Raw genomic sequence first — 22878 nt, forward strand, 5'->3', positions numbered from 1 at the left:
ATAATAAGAATAAAATAATAAATAATATTTAATAGTAAGAATAACATAAATCTAACACTTTAAGAAATTGATTATATGATAAATAATATTTAATAATAAGAATAAAATAAATGTAAAATAATAAATTATTTATTAATTTTTAAAATTAAATAATTATGATTAAATATTTACACTGTTTAAATTTTCTTATCACATTTTAATTTGACACATATTAAGAAAATAACAATTGATAGATTAACTTTATTATATTATCACTATTAATTGATGTTTAGTAATATGTATTGAAAAATAATTTAAAGAATAAAGAATTAATTTTAAGAATAAAATATAAAAAAAAATTATCTTTTGCTAACTTATTAAAGAAATAAAAATACAAATAAATTTAAAGACAGTGACAGACAAATTTAAACGGAAAGTGTATTTTTAATATATTGATTAAATAAAGATGCAAAGAGGAAATATTAGTGTGAAGGACATTTGGGGGAAATTTAAAAGCAAACGGTGCCGTTTAGTTCGCTAAATTAGGACAAAAATCTGTGGGCCCAAGCTAGTCCCGGGTTTTCTCTTTCTCTTATTGATTGCTTGCGGGAGAAGAGAAGCCTCCATCGTGCGCCACGCCATCAATTCTTGTTATATATCGTAAATTCGTAATCAATTCGGGGTCGAGGCTATAAGAATATTAATTAATAGGGTGTATTAGTAATATTTATATTATTAATGTGGGTATTAATAATATTAATATTAGTCATATAAATATTTTTTTATGCATAATATTTGATTTGATGTATTAAAAATAATATATATTAATATAATTTTTATAAAAAAATATTTATTTATCAAAATATCTTTTTTATATACTATTATCTTTTCAAGCTTAAGAGGAAAGCAGCAGAGCAACACATTTGTAGATTTTAATTCTATACTAAAACCAACACTTTTTCTAACAAAATTAAAAAAAAAAAAAAATGAAATCTGAATGTTTGTCCTGCAAACCAAGACGAATATGAGCACACACCCATGTTTTCAAAATTGAGTGAGAATGCAGCAAGAAAAAGTTAAAAAAAAAAAAGAAAAAAAAAACAACCATCAACCATACTATTGTACTCAAATATTCAATTTTTATTTACTCATTTTCATTGCAAAAAAAAAAAAAAAACTGTGAAAGTTACGCAATCTTGAAAATTTAATTTTTACTTCTTCGCTAAATCCACTTTTATTTGAAAACTAAATTTCAAGTATTCTCTATATCCAAATAACTTAAGAATGAGATTGACGAAATTTGATCGAAATAAAAAAGAAGGAAATCAGAAAACAAGATGTTTGATTAAGAAGGAAATCAGAAAACAAGATGTTTGATGAAGAAGGAAGAAGATGTGGAGAAATGATGGGAAAAGAAATTGGTTATTTTGAATGGTAAATTTATCATTTAATAAATTAGTACATGTATTAAAATGCATTGTATTACTAATACATAAAAAAAAAAAGGTATTAGTAATACATGTAATACCCAATATAGTATATAATTTAATGCAAGATATTAGTTATACATAGACAAAAAAAAAATATCAAATAAGACATTAATAATACCACATTAATAATAAGACATTAACAATGCATGCATTACTTTTCTTAACACACTTTACCATATGGCCCCTTTCAGTTCTCCTACTGCATTTATGGTACTAGGTACTACAAGTGTTGTACTTAGTTGGAGTAGTGTTATATTATAACAAGTGGAATTGGCCGTACTTCGCGTGGTGATAAACTATTTTATTAAATAAAAATGTAATTTTTACTTATTCAAGTGCAATAAATACGTTAAGATTTCTTTTAGTTTTCAAATTCAAAAAATGAAAGTTAATACTTTAAATTCATAATATTATTTATAATTAGTTGTGTAGTTTATTTAAAGTTTTCACTTTTTGAAAATTTATTAGCTTTTAGGAATACTTGATTTTATCTATCTCTATGCAAATGATATAAATTTATATTTTTATTAAAAATTTTATTTAACATATACAAATAATATATCAAAACAAAATAAATATAAGAATTGTAATTAAAAGTTCAAATATTAAAAATATTATTTCGATTTTGTATATGTGTGTATATAATGTTTAAATATAATGCTAAAGCAATAAAATTTTAAAAGACACTACAAAATAAATTATCAGGATTCTTAGATATTATTAAGATTCACATTCTCTGAATTTCAAAAAATATATTAAACTTATATTTGGAAACTCAAACTTTCAATTCTCACCATCAATACATAGATGAAGCTAGGCATTAGAAAAGTGATGTGACATCTCTATTTGGCCAAAAAATTATTTTATTTTTCTTTTTTTTTGGATAATTCCTTCAAATTTAATTTACTTATTATTATTATTATTTTACAAAAATAAATATGTCAATTACCGTTTCCTCTAGTCATTTACATTTCTCAGCAATTATACTAAAATCACGAGAATTGCATTATTTTTCATGAATAAGAAACTGTCATAATTGATATGTGAAAAGGTGGTAGCATTAATTTCTAATTAATTTCAAAATTAAAAAATAATTAAAACTTACAAAATTCACGAATTAACTAATAATGAAATTTAAGGAATACAAAAATATATGCTTGCACTAATACTTTATCATAAAGAATTTGAAGGGGTACACCACATGATTATAATATATATCAACTTAATTGTAAGTACATCTTTTTAATGTTGAGTTGTAACTACCAATAATTATAATGAGAAATATGAAAAGGATAGTAAATTACTAATTGTAATGATTAAGGAATCAATTTTTGCATTAATTACTTAGAAAATAGAAAAAGTCAAAAAATAGAGGGAAAAATAAATTATGTATTGTATTAAAATATAAAAATAATTAATTATTAAATGAACTAAAAGAGATGTTTTTATATAACTTTAAAGAGGTTATATAATTACATAAATATAAATTTATGACCTCATATGCTATTTGTCTTCTTCTTTTCTTTTCAAAACAAAAAATAGTGAATAATGTTTTAATTTCTTTTATTTTTTTCGCTCAAATACCCTATTTTACTGTCAATTTTTTTAATTTAATGCTTGACAAAGAGGGTATTGGATTTTTTTTTCATTTTTTTAAAAAATATCCAATAAACTAAGTGCTAAAGTTATAAGTTGGACATATTCATTTTTTTTTTACTTTTAGCTTATTTTTATACTTTTCTGACTTGAAAATAAATGTTTAAAAATAATTTTTTTCTTCAAACACCAAAAAAATAAAAGCAAAAAAGGAGCGTCAAAATCTAAATAAACGTAAAATAAATTAATCCAAAAACTCTCAAAGTTCTTGAAGTTGTTAAATTTTCGTTCTTCAAAATGCTTCTAACGATGGTTTTTAACCTCAATATCGAATTTAGAAATTAGGAATGCACTCACATGCAAAAAACAATAACATCAAGCACATAATGTTCATTTTAGAATGTTGCAAGAAATATCACAATAAAAATTTACAAAATCTAATCACAACTTAGCATAATGAAATATGTGTGTACAACTATAGTCATATGAAAGAAAGTAAAAAATAAAAGGAGGTCATTTATGTGTTTCAACATTATATTTTGTCTTATCTATCATTCTATTCTTGTCGTCATTATGTTTTTAAAATACAATTTTAAGAAATAAGAAGAAAAAGTATCACAATAAAAATTGACAAAGTCTAATTATAACTTAACATAATGATATATGTGTGCACAATTATAGTCTTATGAATGAAAAAAAAAATAAAAGATCATTTCTCTTTTTCGTTACTATTTTAGTCATTCATTATAATTATTTATTCTTTATTACCTTCACTTTTTTTACATTGACATTAATTTTACAGTTACAACTACATAGTACATAAAAAGAAATTAATTATCATTACGATTATGTTATATAATTTCTCTTGTGTGAATTGTCTTAAGCAAATGGTGAATTGGGTTCTATTGCAAAAGATCTATTTTAAGGATAGTTTTGATTTATTTTATGAATTTTTTAATAATTTATTTATTTAGTAGATTATATAAAAAAATAAAAAAAATTAAGGTGTCATGTCATCTTCTCTATATTTCTTCTTTATATCTATTTTTAGTATAACGACAAATAAAAGTGAACAAATTATGTAGTAATTTAAACTATTTAGAGAAAGCAAAAAAGAATATATATAATTTTTTTTTTTAAAAAAGACATTCATCTCAAGTGATTCTTATGTCCTTCTCCTCAAATCTTTACATAGTCATCATTTCATCTTTACTTCATTCGTTCACTATATGATCTTCTTCTTATTCCTGTAAAAAATAATACATCACAAAATTAATATATTATGAAAAAATTATAAGAAAATAGATTTAAATTATACATGTTCTTGCTTAAAAGTTACAAACAATATAAGATAACATTAACAACAAATTTAATGTAATCTCGTGTATGAGTTTAGTAAATCAATTAAAATGTCAAAGGAACAGTACATGTACAAGAAGAAGAAGCAATAGCATACCCAAAAGAAAACAATAAGAAGTACATTTTAGAAGGTATACAAATGATACTTTTTAAAGAATATATAAAAGTTCAAAAAATATACAGTGAATGAAATATCCTTAGTTTTGATAATGGAGGAAAAAAGACTTATAATACATCTATTTATAAGGCAGCAATATGGAATATCAAAGATATCATGAACATAACTATCAATACAATTTAGGAGTTATGGTCATTAAAGGTCATGAGAGTAATGATAAAGAAATATTAAATTTCTATATTAAAGAATAAAAATAAATGAAGCAGTAGTAATTGATTCATTTATTTTGATTATTAAAAAAAATTGATTGATTAATGAAAAAAAAAGAAGAAAAAAAAAGTTCAAAAACACCACAAAAAAGATAAATAGCATTAAAGGCTTCTAAGATATGCCACATAGGATTGACTATAGTTTTCCTTTATATATATATATATGTATGTATGTATATATATATATATATATTAATTATTTTATCTTATAGAAAAGGACTGCATTCAATACAATGCGAGACATTCTTGGACTACAGTTACAGTAAAATTGAATGTTACTTTTGACAGAATATTTGAATGAAGTAGAAGTTGGAACCAGGATACATGATCATAACCTTTGGTGGCCACCTCGTCATTGTTTTCAAAGATAGAACAAAAGTATTTTCATGGCAAGCGTGAGATATCCTCTCTTCCTCGCATCCAGCATATGAAGTTTCATATCCAGGCTCATCAAAGAAAGGGTTTACATTCAAAATTAGAGCTTGTATCGAAACCTAGACTTGCAGCATGGTTGATGTCTTGGGCAACCACTTCTCATTACCTTTACCACTCCAAGTGTTAAGAAGTCCGAGGCAAACTTTCCCATAATTATACAAGTTGGAATTTAGTCTCAAACCGCCAGAATAGTAGGAAACCATCTAATGAAAAGGGAAAATAAGTAAATAAATATTTTTGTATTTTAATATTACAAAGTAAAGAAAAAAAACAAGAACACCCCAATACTTACTGATGGCACATCAGGATAATTTTGCGGGAACAGGACATCAAAGACAAAGAGACCATCATGGTATGGAGTGCCTTGTGGTTCAATGATGACTGCCCTAAGGAGATCCTTCTTTGCTTCACAGAACCTTACATATATTATATCTGAAAGTGAGAGAGAGTATGACTTCAACATTAATCTAAAAATGGATCAGAGATTGATTTAGAGCAATCTACCAATGAGAGGATATCCCATAAAGTTAATTGACATAATTTTTCTATAATTCCAGATAAAAAGGACAGTGCAATATGCCAAAAAGAGGATACAGTTCTAAATTTAATAGCTGATAAGGGAGTTGAGGTTTGTGGGGTGAGTTTTGGGGCAGGGAGGGATCTGGGAGAGCAAGGATATCAATTCTACCATTTATTTGTGACAAATAGATGTGTCAAAAATACTTGCAATGGATTTCACCTAAAACCACACATATCTTTTCAGGAACCACAAATATCACATGAGCCAATTGCTGCATTTACCATTACAACCAGCAAACGGAGGTTAGACAGAGAAAACAAACCAGGTCCACAAGACTTCTACATCAGGAAACCAACATTGATACATTAACCAAGACAAGATAAGAAACATGAAACCAATAGAAAAACAAATGATGAGTGACTAACAACATCTGACTCACTAGGTAAATCATTTTCCAATATTTTTAACTCATCTTGAACCTTCTTACTCTAGGCCTTAGGTGGCTGTTCGAAAAGTAACACCAGAGGTTAGTAGAGTCACATTTGTGATTTAACAAATAACTAAAATAGCAGAAAATGATCTGCCCAGCACAAGAAATTCCCTTACATACCTGTTGTCCCTGGAAGCCCAAGTTAGTGTAATGATGATCTGAGAAGTCTTCTACCACATCAAAATGCTTAAAACTTTGATATTTTTTCATGAGTTCATCTTCAGTCGCCTCTTTCTTTCCACGAGAATTTGACCATCCATACACCAGAGTACTGCTTGAAGAAGGGACCTGAGGAAAGTTACTACTTACATGCTCAGAATTTATAGGAGTTGACGTCTGACCACTTGCTAGATGACTTGAAAAGCTAACTTGGGAAGACACTTTTGAATTAGAAGCAGGTTCATTTAACCAAGAAACCGTTGCCTCAACACCAACAGGCAAATTAGCATTATCAAATTGTGCCTGCATACTCAAGTAATCACATTTATCATCATCATCATTTTCATAAAACAAATAGTCATCATCATCATCATAGTTTGATACATCATCACAATTATCCATCCCTTCATCTCCGTCATTCTGATCTTCATGAAATGTGAGGTCTGAATCGGAACTGTTGTTATTGCCAGAGTCTGGACATCTGGATATGGTCCCAGCTACTGTATGTGGATTATCCTTAGTTATAGCCTCCTGTAATTCAAACAAACTTAATAGATAAGGCAAAGGGAAATCACTGATTCAATATTTGAATCATAAACTAATTTAGGCATGCTAGAAATTACAGTACTGTATGCTACTCTAGTACAGTAAATTTCTGAAGCAGAGTAATCAACTGATGCATGCACAATTTCAAAATCCCTTTTTGAAATTCTAAACTACCCCAGCCATCTCTTTCCTAATTTCAATAGCTGCATGCATAATTTTAGAATCCCTTTGTCAGAGCCCTCCTGCTCAGGTCATCATCGACCCACCCACCCCCTTTTCCGCTCATTTTGCTCCATTCTAGCCCCAAATTGTCAACCTCTTGATCTCGTGTATTGCTCTTACCATTTAGCAAACTCTCTTATGCACTACAACATACCATATGTAGTCCCACAATATGGAGTCTGGGATGCGGAGGGTAGAGTATGCCAAAACCTTACCCCTTAAAAACTCTTATAGAGAACAAATAAAAGAAAAGGGGCTTCTGATATGCACAGGGACTACAAGAGTTTATTGTATGCTGACTCTAATGGACACAATTTTCAAAATTCTTTTCTAGACCATTTAATTTATTCAATATTTTTTTTTCTCATTACAAAGATCAATTCAACAGACTCATAATTACAATTCTTCGATGATGGATCATACTCATTGATGGATCATGCTCTAATATTCACACAACAACCTATCTAACCACATTATACGAGCAATTCTTTGATTGATAATACTCTAATACTCACACAACAACATATCTAATCACATAATGCAAACAACCCTAGCCAGAAAACTCTACCAATGCAATGCAGGTAGAAGTTCGTAAGCAAATAGGTTAGACTACACAAGCAACATATATAAGCCACATGTTTGGAAAAATAAAACATACTTTAAAAAATAGTAGTGGCAATTATTGACGTATTCAATTAAAATAACAGAATAGAAGTCAAAGAGGTAAAATTGAGAAAATTTACCATGGGTAGATTACTTGGTGAGGACCCAAACCGCATAGACTATACCAGGTAGCCATCCAAAGAGGGTCAGCAAAACACAGATCCAGAGCTCTTCCTATTTTGTTTTTCCAACACAAATACATACACGTACACGTACTCAATAACACTTAAAAGGAAAGAAAGTGCAAAATTTTTAGAAACTATAGGAAATTCGTACCTAAAGACACCATATTCCTTGTCACAACCTTAGCAAACCACGCTTGAAAAATTGAAATTTTTGTGGGATGATGTCGATGTCTTTTGAATCGACAATTAAAAGAAATTGATTTTGATTTTAATCCTAAGCAAAGAAGTTTTTTTTTAGCTGTAATTGAATTGAATGAAAAGGGGAAGGGAACGGAGGAATCTCTCCATTAACTATCGGAAAATCCGTTGAAGGCTATCGCTGGAGACTCTCGCCGAAAAACTCAATTAACACCACCTAGCAACACTTTACCCTCCATTTTCCCAAGCAGTAATAGTAATCGGAGGCCCAACTGCGTCTGAGATCGTGCCAGCGACTCTTGTCGGAGAACTCTATTAACACCACCCAGCAACACTTTACCCTCTATTTTCCCGATCATCAACAGTAACCGGAGGCCTAACTGTGTCTAAGCTCGCGATTAAGGCTTTCACTGGCTGTGAGAGCCCATCGGTGCTTCGGAAGTAGCCACAGTCTAGCCCCCTCTGAACACGCTGCCATACCCCCTGTAAAAAAAAACCAACCCTCCAACGTTATCTCTCTATTAACGATCGAAATTCACCAAAGAGTTGTCTCTTTCCCTTCCTTTTAAACAATTGGATTTCCAGCTGTTAGTGCGCATTTAATTGCATTAAACACTAATTTATTGATTTAATTATTTATTTAATATATTAAAATGAGAGAAGAAAGTCAAAAATCTGACAAAATAGATAAATAGATTTCTTGATCATTGAGGCATGCCACATAAGAAGCCTCCAATGATCCCTTTATATATATATATATAGATTTTTTTGTTCGTGAATTATTATTAATACTAATTTAGGTTACGCACGTTATACGTGTATCAAATATTAATTAATAATAAATATATATACAAAATAAATTATTATGTGAAAGTTATTTTATTAAGTATAAAATTTTTGAAAATATAACGTAAAATTTTGAAGATAAAAAAAAATATAGTTAATTAAAGAGCAACATGATAAATCACCACGTAGACAAAATAAATTTTCATGTTTAAAATTATATTTTTTAGTTTTCTCCTATAAATTGAGATTATTCGAATTAATGACAACCAGAGTTTAGACATTCTATATATTATCTAATCATTATACTTATTTCTTAATTATAAAAGCACTTTATTTTAATGGAAAGTTTTTTGTTTTTTCTCAAAATGTATATTTCTATTAAAATTAAGAGCATTTTAGATTATTATACATCTTGAAGATGTTAGAAATTATTTGGTTGCTGGATAAGAGTAGAGTTATTCATTTATTTAAACTATGTATAACTTATACAATGTCTGATAGGTGGATAAGAAATAAGTTATAGACGTATAAAATTAATACAATATTTAAAAAATATCTTAACTTTGTGGGCGATCTATTACCCCATAAAAATTATAAAGATAATTGTAAATGGGTCATATTGAATTGGGGGTTGCAGCCAAATTTTTAGATTCATGCGAGTCATTTGCGTGGATGCAAACACAAGCTCAAAATTGATCAAAATAGCTCATTTACGACGATCCTTATAATTTTTGTGGGGTAATAGATTGCCCCAAAAGTTAAGCTGTCTTTTAGCAAATTCGAGACAAATTTGATAGTTACTTTATGTCTTTTCTCTAATATTTATTGAGTAATAAGTTTAAAAATAAAAATTAATAATTAATTATATTTGACTCCCAACACTACTAATCCCAACATTATTAATATACTATATTTAATACTATTCTTATACACTTTACTAATCGACCCCTAATTAATAGTTGTACCACTTGATATTTAATCGAGGCAACCAACAATTCATTTACTACATTGAACCCTCTGATGGAGTCTAATTAGTTAGGAGTACTATTAAGTACTTTCTTCATTTTAAAATAGTTGGCTCTTGTTGATTGAGAGTTTATTTGATCAATTTAATCTTATCAATTATGATTTGAGAAAATAAATTTAAGTATATACACTTTTCTATAGTTATTTAATAATAGTGATAGTATTGGAAGAATATAATAAAATTCTCTTGATTTCACAAATGAGACAACTATATTTAAATAAATATTATTAGAATGAGCGCCAAATACTTTGAAATGAAGGGAGTATAAAATTATTTTTTCTAGACATCATTATCTCTTTCTTAATTAAAAAGCAAAAAAAGTGATATGCTCTATGTGCACTTAGTAAAGCGGGGTTCAAATGTTTAATTACTAATTGAGTCTTTGTAGCATACATTGCTCAATCATTTTGACAAAGAAACTAATAATCAAATTATAGGTCCAGTTATATAAAGATCTACAGCCAACTAGAGCCTATTCGGTGTTCTCATATTGGAGATTGATTTATTCAAATTTGTGTCGAGTAGAGCCCATTTGGGGTGATACTCACTCTCCAGAATTTTTTTATAACCACCCCACCAATTCTAAGTAGATGAAATAATAATGAATGACCCTAAACATACATTTAATTTAATTTAATTTTTAAAGAGTGTATTTTTTAAAATTATTTTATGAAAAATCATTATAGTTTCATTAATTTTATTCTGAATCACAATTATCATATTTTGTTTAAAAATGTAATCTTAAAAAATTATGTTATTTTTTGAAAGATACTTTTTATCACAGTTCTTCAAAAATTAGGTGTAGAAGCCCGCGCTAGCGCGAGCCCAATAATGGCGACGTTACTATGATTTATAATCATTAATTTTGTACGTCGCTGTTAGAATTGCATCAGATTTTCACATAAGCATTACAATAAGAAATTGATTTCATCAATCCACTGGTGAAGTAAAGGCATTGCAGCTTTTTGAAGGTTCTGTTGTTGGGCTGGTCTAGATTTGTCAAGCGATTTTCTTTCCGTGAGAAACTTGAGAAGAATACGACCAAAACTATAAACATCACTCTTAGGATGCCAATATGATTGTGTCAGCATATTTGCACCAAATACAGCTTAGTTGTTGACTACTTTTTGTTATAGGAAAAAAGATCCACAATTCAAATAAGCTAATCATCATACAATAAACTACTATACAGGAATCACTATAAGCGGTAAAGAGACCGGTAGCCCATCTCCCGATCAATGTGGGCCTCTAGTGCACTTTAAATCCACAAGATTCAAGTGTTTACTTTCTTGAACACCGTACCAAGTCAAAACTAAAACAAATAAATTGAAACAGAGAGAGTATTAAACTGAAAGTAGCTTTAAATTAGTCCCCGGGAGAATGTCTTCCAAATGGCTTACTCTGCTTTAGTTTTATGGTGATTCCACCAATGAGCAGTGTTTAAGACCAGAATATCAACCCCTCTTTATATTGATGAAGATTTGTCAATCGTATCGATATGCAGGGTCTGCACACATTTGCTGTCTATTCTTGCCTTACCCTCATGAACCAAAAAATGAGTTATACATAGTATTAAACTGTATAGTTCTTGTGGGAGCTCATTAAGATAATGGAGTGCATTGACAACCAAGGACAGGAATTCTTCTCGGCGTTCTATCATGCAACTACATCAGAAGTATCAGGTATCATTGATCAAGTGTTGGATCAATTCATTGCAGATGATATCATTTTTTCTTACACAGTGGAGTTGGGGCTTAAAAAGGACAATTTTTCTTTGGAACTTAGCCGTTGGTGAGTAGCAACTCAAAAGAACTATGTTATGTAGTAGTAGTTTTTAGAATAAATAATGTTTTGCCGGACATATCTATTAGCCCCTTCTGTTTTATCAGTAGCATAAAGGATATGATATTTAATAGATTGGACCAAAAAAAAGCTGCTATGAGATTTAAGGTATGTTTTTATGTATGCTTATAATGTTTTGAGTTGGTTTTAGGAATTAGGTCATCTGTGATGGTGCTATTTGATGCCATTTGGACCACATAAATACCTCTATTTTGGTCCTTAGGTTAGGCCTACTATAAAAGTTCCAATTTGTAGGAAAGAATGATTTCTCTTTGGCTACTAATACTTCATAAAGTTGGTTATTGATAGTTCATAACTAAATTAATGTCAATTTTTGTGTCCACTTTCCAGCTAAGAGGTTGCTGAAACTAACTTGGACACATCCACTGTCAATTTTCACATTCTTTAATTGAGGTGTCTAGATGTGCATTTTCAAAGTAAGAGTATTTAGTTGCCATATGAGGTCAAGTTAAGTATCTATTTATGTATTAAGGGAGGAAACAATAAGGGGCAAAAGTATTAAGATTTTATTGTTTTACCTTGGAATGTCACAATCTTATGCATAGCTCACTCCCCTGTATTCCAAACTTCCTGCAGATTAAGTGACATTGAGGTATGTGCACAAACTCTTCATTTGAGAAATTCTGCATATTGATCACAAGACGACACCAATCAACTAAATTCAGTATCCTAAGTGAGAAACATGATTTCAATATTAGCTGGCTATGGTGTTAGCTATAGCACACTTGCTTTAGAACATTGTGATAATCACTGTAGCCCATTCTGAGTTCATATATAAATGTCATATTTCAAACTTTTAATTCTTAATTAGAAATGGCTAAGTTATATAGTTGAATAGTAAACCATATCAACAATAAAGAAGAGTTTATTAATGAAGGTAGCAACAGTAAATATTAACAATATACTTGAAAGACAATGCGCAGTGTCAGTATATTCGGGAATCTAGTACAACTACCTGAGAAAAAAGATCTACCTAATGTCCTCGTGTGTCTAGAGAAACTGTCCATTACCACAACTACGGATCATTAAAATGAATATCTAAAGTATCACATAGAAAAGAACTGAGCACACTTACTCGAGATGAAATTGTTCTCAATATTTCCCTGAGCCATATACTCATATATAAGAACTTGATGATCAGCTTCACAGCAGTAACTGATCAACTTTATAAAATTTGGGTGCGAAAGTTGGCCCAGAGATATTACTTCAGTCTAGCAAACAGGAAAGTTAAAAACCTTATGGAGAATTTTTCATGAGGTTAATTACCAGCCATTCTCTATGGCCCTGATAATAGTTATTTCCATCATGAATCTTGACAGCTACTGTAATTGGTTGGAAGCATTCCCTCAAATCTTGAGTAATATATCCTTTATAAACTCTTCCAAATCCTCCCCTATCCATCATGTAATCATATCTAAAGTTTTCGGTCATTATCTTAAGTTTATAGAGAATCAAACATTGCATATAAGCATCAAAGCTCACATAAAGAATGAAACATCATATATAAGTATTAAAGCTTTCCATATTAACCGTGCTAAACAGAAGCTACTGATTAAATGATGCAGAGGATGAGTAACCACGTACCATTTGCAGTTTGTTTCTTCAATTTGATCAGCAAGTACAAAAGGTATACGTCTTTATTTTTGGCAATCATCACACTGCTCCTAGGCATTTCTTAGCTGTAAAAAAGGCTGATTCACCTCATTCCGCATGATGTCCAACTCCGAAATGCCTTCACTTAAGGTTTTATTTCTGAATCCAACTTCTCCAAACCCGTATGGTGCTTCATTTTCTAAAACATAAATTTAATATGGTCATTTAATACTACTTTGTAATGCAGAAGTATCAGCATAACACGAGCTCTCTTGTACTTTTTCTCCTTGGATGAGTTGATGAAATATTTAAGAATCGCTCATAGTATCTGAACTAAGCAGATTTTTTAAACCAGAGCTGGGAAAGTTTGGGAGTCTATCTTTTTTCCATTCTTTCTTGCTCCTGTGACATACATGCAAACTCGGAACATTCCAAATTTTCATGGCAGCAAAGTGAAATTGATCGCACTAATATAAAACTCTATCCAATAAGTGATAAAATATTCTCCATTTATCCTAATTTCGATGGAACTTTTCACTTCTCGAGATTCAAATTTTAAGAAATTTTACCTATACTTTAAAATGTCTGTCTTTTCATCATATGAACATGAGAGAACCACCAAAATGCTTAGGAAGAAATGCAGTTCAATTAGCCTGTAACATAGTAATACTCATTAAATGTTTAGAAAGTAAAACGAACTAACCTGTGAAAAATGTCACTCAGAGAAAATTAATGTCCATAAGCAGATATGTAACTTATCCCAAAAAATCGATCAAGAATAAGAAAACATGAAATTTAGAGGACTTGACATCCCAAATAAAATCAATAATTGTGCAACAACAATAGTACTGTGACATTTTTTCTCTCCCGAGGTTGAATCTTAACATCCGAAATCAACATTAATTTTCAACGTCAGAATTATCATAACACTTTAATCTATTACAAAGCTTCAAGTAAAACCGAGGTAACCCTTTGTTAGCAAGAAGAAACATTTTGCAATAGTCTCAACTTTTGATTTTATTTGTTTCTAGAACTTTAGTAAGATATTTTGTAAGGTATAATAAGAGTTCAAGAAACTATTAGAGTACAAAATTTAAAAATCACAAAAGCAACTATTATGTAGTGAACAAAATTGAACATAGAAATGAAAATACGATAAAACGATCACAATAATAATTGTGGACAAATTAATTTACTATAGGCTGATTTAATTGACATACCTGAACATAGCAAATGGTATGATGTTACAAAAAGGCTTTTTGAATGATTTCATCATACACTATATTATATGTACACTGGTCATCATTGTTTCAGCCGTAGGTGGTCGTATTAATAATTTTATACAGTTTGAATTTTTTGCTCTCGATAAAGCCACATACAATTGACCATGAGAGAATACAGGCTCACGCAAATAAATTCCAACATAATCTAATGTTTGTCCTTGATCTTTATTTATTGTTATAGCAAAACATAGGCGTATTAGAAATTATTTTTTTTTAAATAAAATCGGTAATTTTTCATCATTTGAAGATAATAATGGTATTTTGGGAATAAATACATGTGTATTCTTAAAATTGCCACTGGCAATTTAGCACTTATGACACGATTCTTAAAATCACAATATATTAATCGTGTACCATTGCATAAACCTTCACAACGATTTAAATTTCTGAGTAAAATAATAAAGCAATTTTCTTTTAACGTTAGTTTATAGGGAGGCAAACTAGGAGGAATTAATGAATGTAAAAAATCTTCAAACTGACTTTGATGACTTGGTTCAATAGTTTTATCAAGCGAAACAAATATCTTGGCATCTTGAGGAAATTAGTTTATAAGTCTATAATTTAGTTCATCAACAAAGTCATTTTTTGTTGTTAACATAACACGAGAAGTCCAAAAAATAGAATCATGAAAAGAGTTGTAAAAATTGGGGTGTACTATTTTGAATAAAAGATCTAGTGATTCTTTTTCAGTAGTGTAAGAAACAATGAAACATTTTGGGATATTATTGTATCATCGATATTTGTTTTTTCTTTTCCATTTCGGATTCGCATTAGATACTCACAGAAAGAGGGATTAGTTTTTGCACGCATATTTTCTAATAGATGTAGTTTTTCAAGATGATTTCATATTTCTGAGTTTAATATGCTTTCTCGAATGAAGTCTTCTTTTTTCTCACTTCGAACCACAAACAGAGTTTGTCTAAAATCTCCTCCAAACACAGTCACTTTTCCACCAAACAATGCATTTGAATCCATTATATCTTTCAAAAGAGAATCAAATGTTTCAATCATATTTTTTTTTGCCATTGATATTTCATCCCATACAATTAATTTAGCGTCACGAATTAAAGATGCCAATCAACTTTGCTTGCTAATATTACAAGTGAATTTTTCATCAACATTAATTGGAAATTTAAAACATGAATGGGCCGTTCGTCCTCCTGAAAGAAGAGAAGCAACAACACCAGAAGTTGTTGTTGCTAATGCTATGAATCCTTTGGATCTAACAGTTGCTAATAAAGCACAGTATAAAATGTTTTACCCCTTCCACTAGGACCATCTATAAGGAATGCCCCTGATTTATCGCTAAATATTCTCTGAAGGATTGTATCATATGCTTTTTTTTGTTCTGTATTTAGCTTTTTGTGTAATAATAATTCTTCAGTGCTCACAATAATATTTCTCTCGAAATATATGTCTTATATTTCATTTGCGATTTTCGAAGAGGTGATGGTTTCTGGAACAAGATTAAACTCATTGATATCACATTCCATAGAATGTAATATATCATTGATATGGTTTAAAACTGTTAGGTGGATATCTTTTGTTATAATGTTCCCTACATTCTTAAAGTCTTCAGACATTGAATCTTTAAACTGTTCCCATAATTTTTTTCGATTATCAGGGTTACAATATACTAATATAGTAGCAATAAACGTCTTAAACTATAAGGTATTTTATAACATATAGCTTCTAACATACATTCAACTAAGTTGTTATCACAATGTAATAGTCTTCTTTTTTCATTAGATTCTCTAAAAGTTTTGCAACATATTCCATTTACTTTAAGAAGATCATTATATAATTTTGGTGCTTTTACATTCATTAGCAGTAATCGAAGATAATATTTTTCTTCTTTCATTGGATGACAAGTTACAATATGTCCGATAACATTACCACGTATTCGTCGAGTCCATATTTTATAGCTAGGTGACTACACAAAGTGTTGGGAAATCTTTATACAATAAGCTAAGCTCTTTAGCATATTTATTTGTTTGGTTCATTAAGAAAAACTCGGTTAACATAGTTTTCTTAAGCATAGGATTTTTTAAGATGCTATCTATACTATCGATTTTTTTAAAAGAAACAAATTATTATCCTTCAAGATGTAGTTGCAAGTGATAAACACTTGAAGTCATTTCACTGATAGAAAATGCGAACAAACGCCACATAGCTTCTAGTGGAGATACCCATCTAGCTGATTGATATTCTTTAATCTCATCTATTTCTATATTTACGTTCTCTTCATGTAAATGAAATAAAATTTTATCATGTCCTTTGCAGATATATTTATATAGATATTTGACAACTTTAATATTAGAACAAACTTTAACATTTATATGACAATTATATTTGCACAATAGATAAGGATTGTAAGAGACAACCCATGAATTATCTAGCAAATGCTCTCTAACTTTCACAAACTTACCAGTGTTTCTTCTTTTATAAATTGGATAAGTGTTTTTTCCTTTTGATGTATTGTCAACAAAACTCTTGGGGTACTTAAATTTACAAACTTTTTTTTTCATACATGAATTTGTAGGATTCAAGTGACCACAAGGTCCATGCATCATATGTTTAATGACAAGTTTATATAAGTAAGGTTTGACTTTAGGATCAGATATCTCAGCGGAGATAAATTTGTCATAAGCCTCAAGTGTCAATAATTTATAGTCATCATTGAGTATAACAAGAAAATGAGCATGAGGTAATCCGCGCTTTTGAAATTCTATAGTGTACATAAAAGCTGCAACCTTTTCAAATATGTTTCTTTTTAGTATATCTGTTTTTATTTCTTCAACTTTAGCTCTGAATACACGACTAACTAAATCAGGTTGATTTTGAGCTTCATCAGTTGAGAGCATATGTTCTTTTATTTCAGGCCAAGAGGGATTACACGTTATAGCTAGAAATATATCAGGCCTTCCAAAATATTGCACTAATACAATAACATTCATATAACGCCGACGCATATCTCTTGGACCACCTATGAAACTTAATGGAAGGAAAATTTTTTGACCTGTGTTAGAAGCCTCTCTTTTATCGAGTTTTAGGATATCAACAATTCCTTGTAGCACATCAACTTGAAATAAATTTTGATTTAAAGAAGCAAAATCTAATCTCTGAGTTTCTAGCTTTATGAATTCATCGATAGAATATTGTTGAAATAGTCTCCTAGAATGTAAAATAATATTTTGCTCACCATCTCTTATTTGGAGTTTATAACAATAGTATTCTCGACACGAAACAATATTCCTTCTTCATTTTTTTTTTGTAGAATTTGAGCTTTCATATCAAGTAGTTCATCAATTGAACACATGTTAGACAAACTTGGAAGTTGATCATTTTTATAACAAGCTCTCTTTCTCTTTTTTGATTGATGCATTGGTTGTTCAATCTTTTGAATACCACAATGTCATCCATTTTGTCCATAAGAAAACAGAAGTGGATATTGCAAAGGATCATAGTAGCCATAGTAGTAATTTACTAATTGACTCTTATTACTTTGAGTATAAATTCAAATATGTGGTGTAAAATTATTACTAGTTGTTTCTTGTTCTAGCCATAATGCTGCCACTTTTGATACACTCGATAAATTGTATACTCATTGATCTAACTTTGAGTCACAATTTAATGCAATATAAAAGGTTGATAGTTGTGGAGTATGTATTAAATATTTCAAGAAAACACAATAAGGATTTATCTTTAGTATATATATCAACTTCTCAACAACGGATTCTTTGAGTATATCTAATGAAACCATTCTATTATGCCTTTCCGTATTAGCATCATAAAAATATAACTATAAATTATTTGGTTGTTGAACTGATGGAATTAAATCATTAATAAAGTGATACATTTGTCCCTGTATTCTAAAGGTGTAAATACCATGGTCCCTTTTTGTTAGAGCTTTATCATATTTCACTCCAAGTGAAGTAAATGCGAACATTTTATTATACATTCTAAGGTAAGTATGAAAGTGCTCAGAGTCTTCGGTATTTTCTAAATAGAGATTCAACAATTCAGCAGGTATTCTATGTGATGTCAACGAAATTGTACCATTGCCACAATAAAATGAGGGTGATTCATACTCAAATTTTTTTGCACCATAATATTCACAGTTTGGAACTTTTTTTAAAATAGTCAAATTGTTGGGTAATTTTTTAAAGTTTCAGTTAGTTCTTGTTGATTTAGAACCTATGTATATTAGTTGCAACAATGTATAACATTAGTGGTAGAAAGAAATCAATAGTAAATGTTGGTAGAAGATTGAAAAGAAGGCGAACCTATATTTGTGGCAGCCAATATCTCAATATCTGGTTGTTCATGAGGTGGAGTGGATGTTGAACGTGATACACAAATTATTTTATTAATGTATGTTGAAAGACAGAGAGAGAAAACAAGTTATGGTATTGTATTATTGATATTTACCAAGTTCAAAGACAGAATAATGGTTGATAGGAACTTTTTCCTTGATAAAGCTAAGTATCGTCTCATCATTGGAAGATATATTAGTTACTGTTGAAATAAGAAACGATTAGAAAATGATGTACAAATAATTTAAATAAAGCACTTATACATATTAGTTACAGTAACATATAGTATTACCGGTTGATAATGATTAGTAGCAAAAGTTGGTAGAAAAATAAAGTGTGATAAACCTTTCTCTGCAATAGCCAATGCGCGTGAATCGTGGTGTTGATGCGGTGCAGTAGACATTGAAACTAATGTACAAAGCATTTTTGTTAATATATATATTAAAAAAGAAAAAGTTGTTACTATAATAGGTTATTATTGATACTTACCAACTTCAAACACAGTGAAATACTCAACAATAGTTTTTCCTTTGTCAGAGATAGGCTTTGTGGCATGAATGGAGGATATATCAGCTAGTGTAGGAATTGCAGAATGTTGAGCATTAGAAAATTGCGTCTAACTATAATCGAAGAAAAAGAGAAAAGTTTTTCTATTGATGACACAAAAAGAACATAATATTTTTCTCATTTCTAACCTCTCGTAGAAACAAAAGATGACTCACATATTGTCAGTGTTGTTTTTGGATGCAACTCAACTCCAGTTTGGGAACATGATACCCTTGCACAGTGACTTCTTGATTCAAGCCTTTTTAATCATCGACACAATAAAAGAGCCTATTTTTTATCAGGTGAAAGTTTTTGATATAGCTCACGTCTTCTAAAGTTGATTTTAGAAGTAGTTTCCACTGAGTGTTGGCGCTTCTGGTGTTGTGAGCTAAAAATGGTGGTCTTCTTCTTATCTGTCGACATCTATGAACAGAAGAGCACGTAATGAATATGACATTCATAGTCACCATCTCACTTGTACACAAAGTATGATATTTGACACACTAAGTAGTGGAGAAACTCATAATTATATTATTTATTCATATCAATCGTGGAAAAAATAATACTCTCCTCATCATCAATTTAACAGATAAAACTCACTCGTAATCTATTTTTTTCTCATCAATGCTAAACATAGGAAGGCTGAATGTAACTAATGGACTAATATTAATCTTCAACTTCAGCTTCAAGATTTGGTGAGTTCTGTTTTTTTTGGAAAACCAAATCTTTATTATTCAGAAAGATAGAACTCACCATATCGCAGTTCCTCGTTTCTATTATATTGATCTGTGCATTCCTAAGACAAACTCTAATTTGACCTCATGATTAACAATTCTTTAAATATAGAAATAATTTATGTGTGAAACAAACATAATCAACACAAAACAAAGAACAGATCAGGCAAGTAAATTGAATAAGCAAAAACTTCTGGAAAAATTGTGCAACATAATGAATCAGATGTAACTAATGGACTAATATTAATCTTCAACTTCAAGATTTGGTGAGTATTGTTTTTCTGAAAAAACCAAATCTTTATTATTCAGAAAGACAGAACTCACCATATCGCAGTTCCTCGTTTCTATTGTATTGATCTGTGTATTCCTAAGTCAACCTCTAATTTGTCCTCATGATTAGAAATTATTTAAAGATAGAAATAATTTATGTGTGAAACAAACACAACCAACACAAAATAATGAACAGATCATGGCAAGTAAATTGAGTAAGCAAAAACTTCTGGCAAAATTATGCAACATAATGAATCAGTCACAACATTTAATGCCTAGCGGTATACAACTACATAGAACACATTCACTTTAATGTTGAACATGAACATGTAGCAAATAAGGTTAATTCAGATTAATAGAGTGTTTTGATGCCTTTTTTTAGATCTATATGGAAGTCTGTGCGCCTATATCTTACCAACTTAAGAAGGATGTATATATGCAGAAATTATCTATATGCAACTGCAATTCACTCAATCTATGCCAACACTTAATTTAGTTTGCTTTGGCTTGATGTAATAATATGATAAAGACCAATATGTATGCTTCTAGTTGCAAAACTTAATTTCAAGAATGCAGGTGCATTAGGAATATGTTGTTCGAATTAGCTTTGGAGAGTCAGATATATTCCCCACTGCAGAACACATGAAATTACTCTAGCACTGCATAACCAACATTCAGACTCACACATAACCCATATACTGCGGGTTGATAGAAAGCTTGTAAGATACATAAATAGAATTCTAGAAAGAAAAAAACTATTTCAATACAGTTAATGGTTTCAAGAGTCAAGTTAAAGATTAAATTATTCAATCTTCTAATGACATTCACAAGTGTTCTATACATAATGATAACTTCATAAATACACATCACGCTCAAGATTTTCCTTGAAATTGCACCAAGTTGGAACCCCCCCTCTACCCACCTCTTTTTTAGCTAGATGTAAAGTCCATTATGAATAAGTATAAGTGTACAAATCGATGCAGGATATTTTTTATATTGGAATAAAATTTTATTAGTACAAGTGAACAAATACAAAAGGTTTTCACTTATAAATACAACAAAGGAGATCAAGAATATGATCATGTTGAATCAATTAGCTAAAACAAAAAATTAAAATTCATGACGATCATTTGAGGAGAAAGGAGAAAATTCAATCTAGGAACCACATTTTCTTCCATGTGATAAAACAGGACAGTCAATAAAATTTGATGCAGAAGAGTCCACACAAAGGGAAACTTGGTATAATTGGTGGTTCCCTTGTGAATGAACATTACACTCTATGAAAGATGTATGTCCAACTCCTTCTTCAATTGCTTCTTTAACGCTTTCTAAACTATAATGTTCTCCACTCCTTGGATAAATTCCCATATTGAACCAAATTTACAGTAAAAAATTCTAAATTTGAATTTCAAAATTTCAACTGTGACATATAAATTAGGACAGAGAGACTACTATACATGCAAGCACACACACAAATACATATTCTTTCCGTGACCTTAGAGGTTGCGTCGTTGGAGAATTTTCACAAACACCTACAAGGCAAAAGTTCACCCAAACAATAAATTTTCAAATCACACAAATAAGTACTGGTATCAATTTCCAAATATGCTTTCCGTAAATCACACATAGAACGTTAAAATAGTTCAGAGTTTTTTTTCAAAATTTTCTGAAATTTTTCAATTTTTTCTCTTAAAACACAGAAACAAAAGACCCATAAAAATCAACAAACTCGACATTAAATTACTTGAAATTCAACTCAAAGCACCAAGAAATAAATAGCTTACAGGATTGTGAAGAGGCGGTGACTTCGATCAATTTAGTTTTTCAATTGTGGTTTTATCTGAACCATAGTACCTTGAATAGAGTAAAATGAAGCTTAAATATAGCTATCCAAAACTCAATTCCACATTTAAGAATTTGTAGGCATAAGTTTTAACTTTTGGAGATAATTAAAGCAAATGGATATGATAAAGAACATCCAGAAACAGAGAAGAGAAAAAAGCATACGTGTCGTTAGGAGTAACTGCATATTTTGAATGACACAACACTTTTAGTGAAAATACTAAATTGCCCTTAAAAGCAGGCATGGCGACCATCACCTGCTTCCAAAGCTCTTCTATATATTAGAAAATTGCCAGGCACTTTGATTTTTTAAAAATATAAGAATGGATAGATAAATCTTTCAACTTATATAAAAATAATAACATATTGTTCAAACATTAGAAGTAGAAGTATTTTTCATGAATTTTATGTCTTGCATCTCGTTTTTATTGCGCAACCTGTCGATTAAC

General features: G+C 29.8%; 1 long non-coding RNA gene and 1 pseudogene across 1 annotated transcript; both read right to left on the reverse strand.

Annotated features, from left to right (window-relative positions):
* Nucleotides 1-5086: 5086 nt before the first annotated feature.
* Nucleotides 5087-13276, reverse strand: LOC107844245 (annotated as a pseudogene).
* Nucleotides 13277-19335: 6059 nt separating this feature from the next.
* On the reverse strand, nucleotides 19336-22545 carry LOC107844954. The gene is made up of 3 exons (XR_001666641.2): nucleotides 22372-22545; nucleotides 19527-20006; nucleotides 19336-19445 (listed from the first exon to the last, which is right to left on the reverse strand). It is a non-coding gene; the product is annotated as an uncharacterized LOC107844954 (long non-coding RNA).
* Nucleotides 22546-22878: the final 333 nt, after the last annotated feature.

This window comes from Capsicum annuum, chromosome 10 (genome assembly GCF_002878395.1).
Source record: "Capsicum annuum cultivar UCD-10X-F1 chromosome 10, UCD10Xv1.1, whole genome shotgun sequence".
Taxonomy (NCBI): Eukaryota; Viridiplantae; Streptophyta; class Magnoliopsida; order Solanales; family Solanaceae; genus Capsicum; species Capsicum annuum.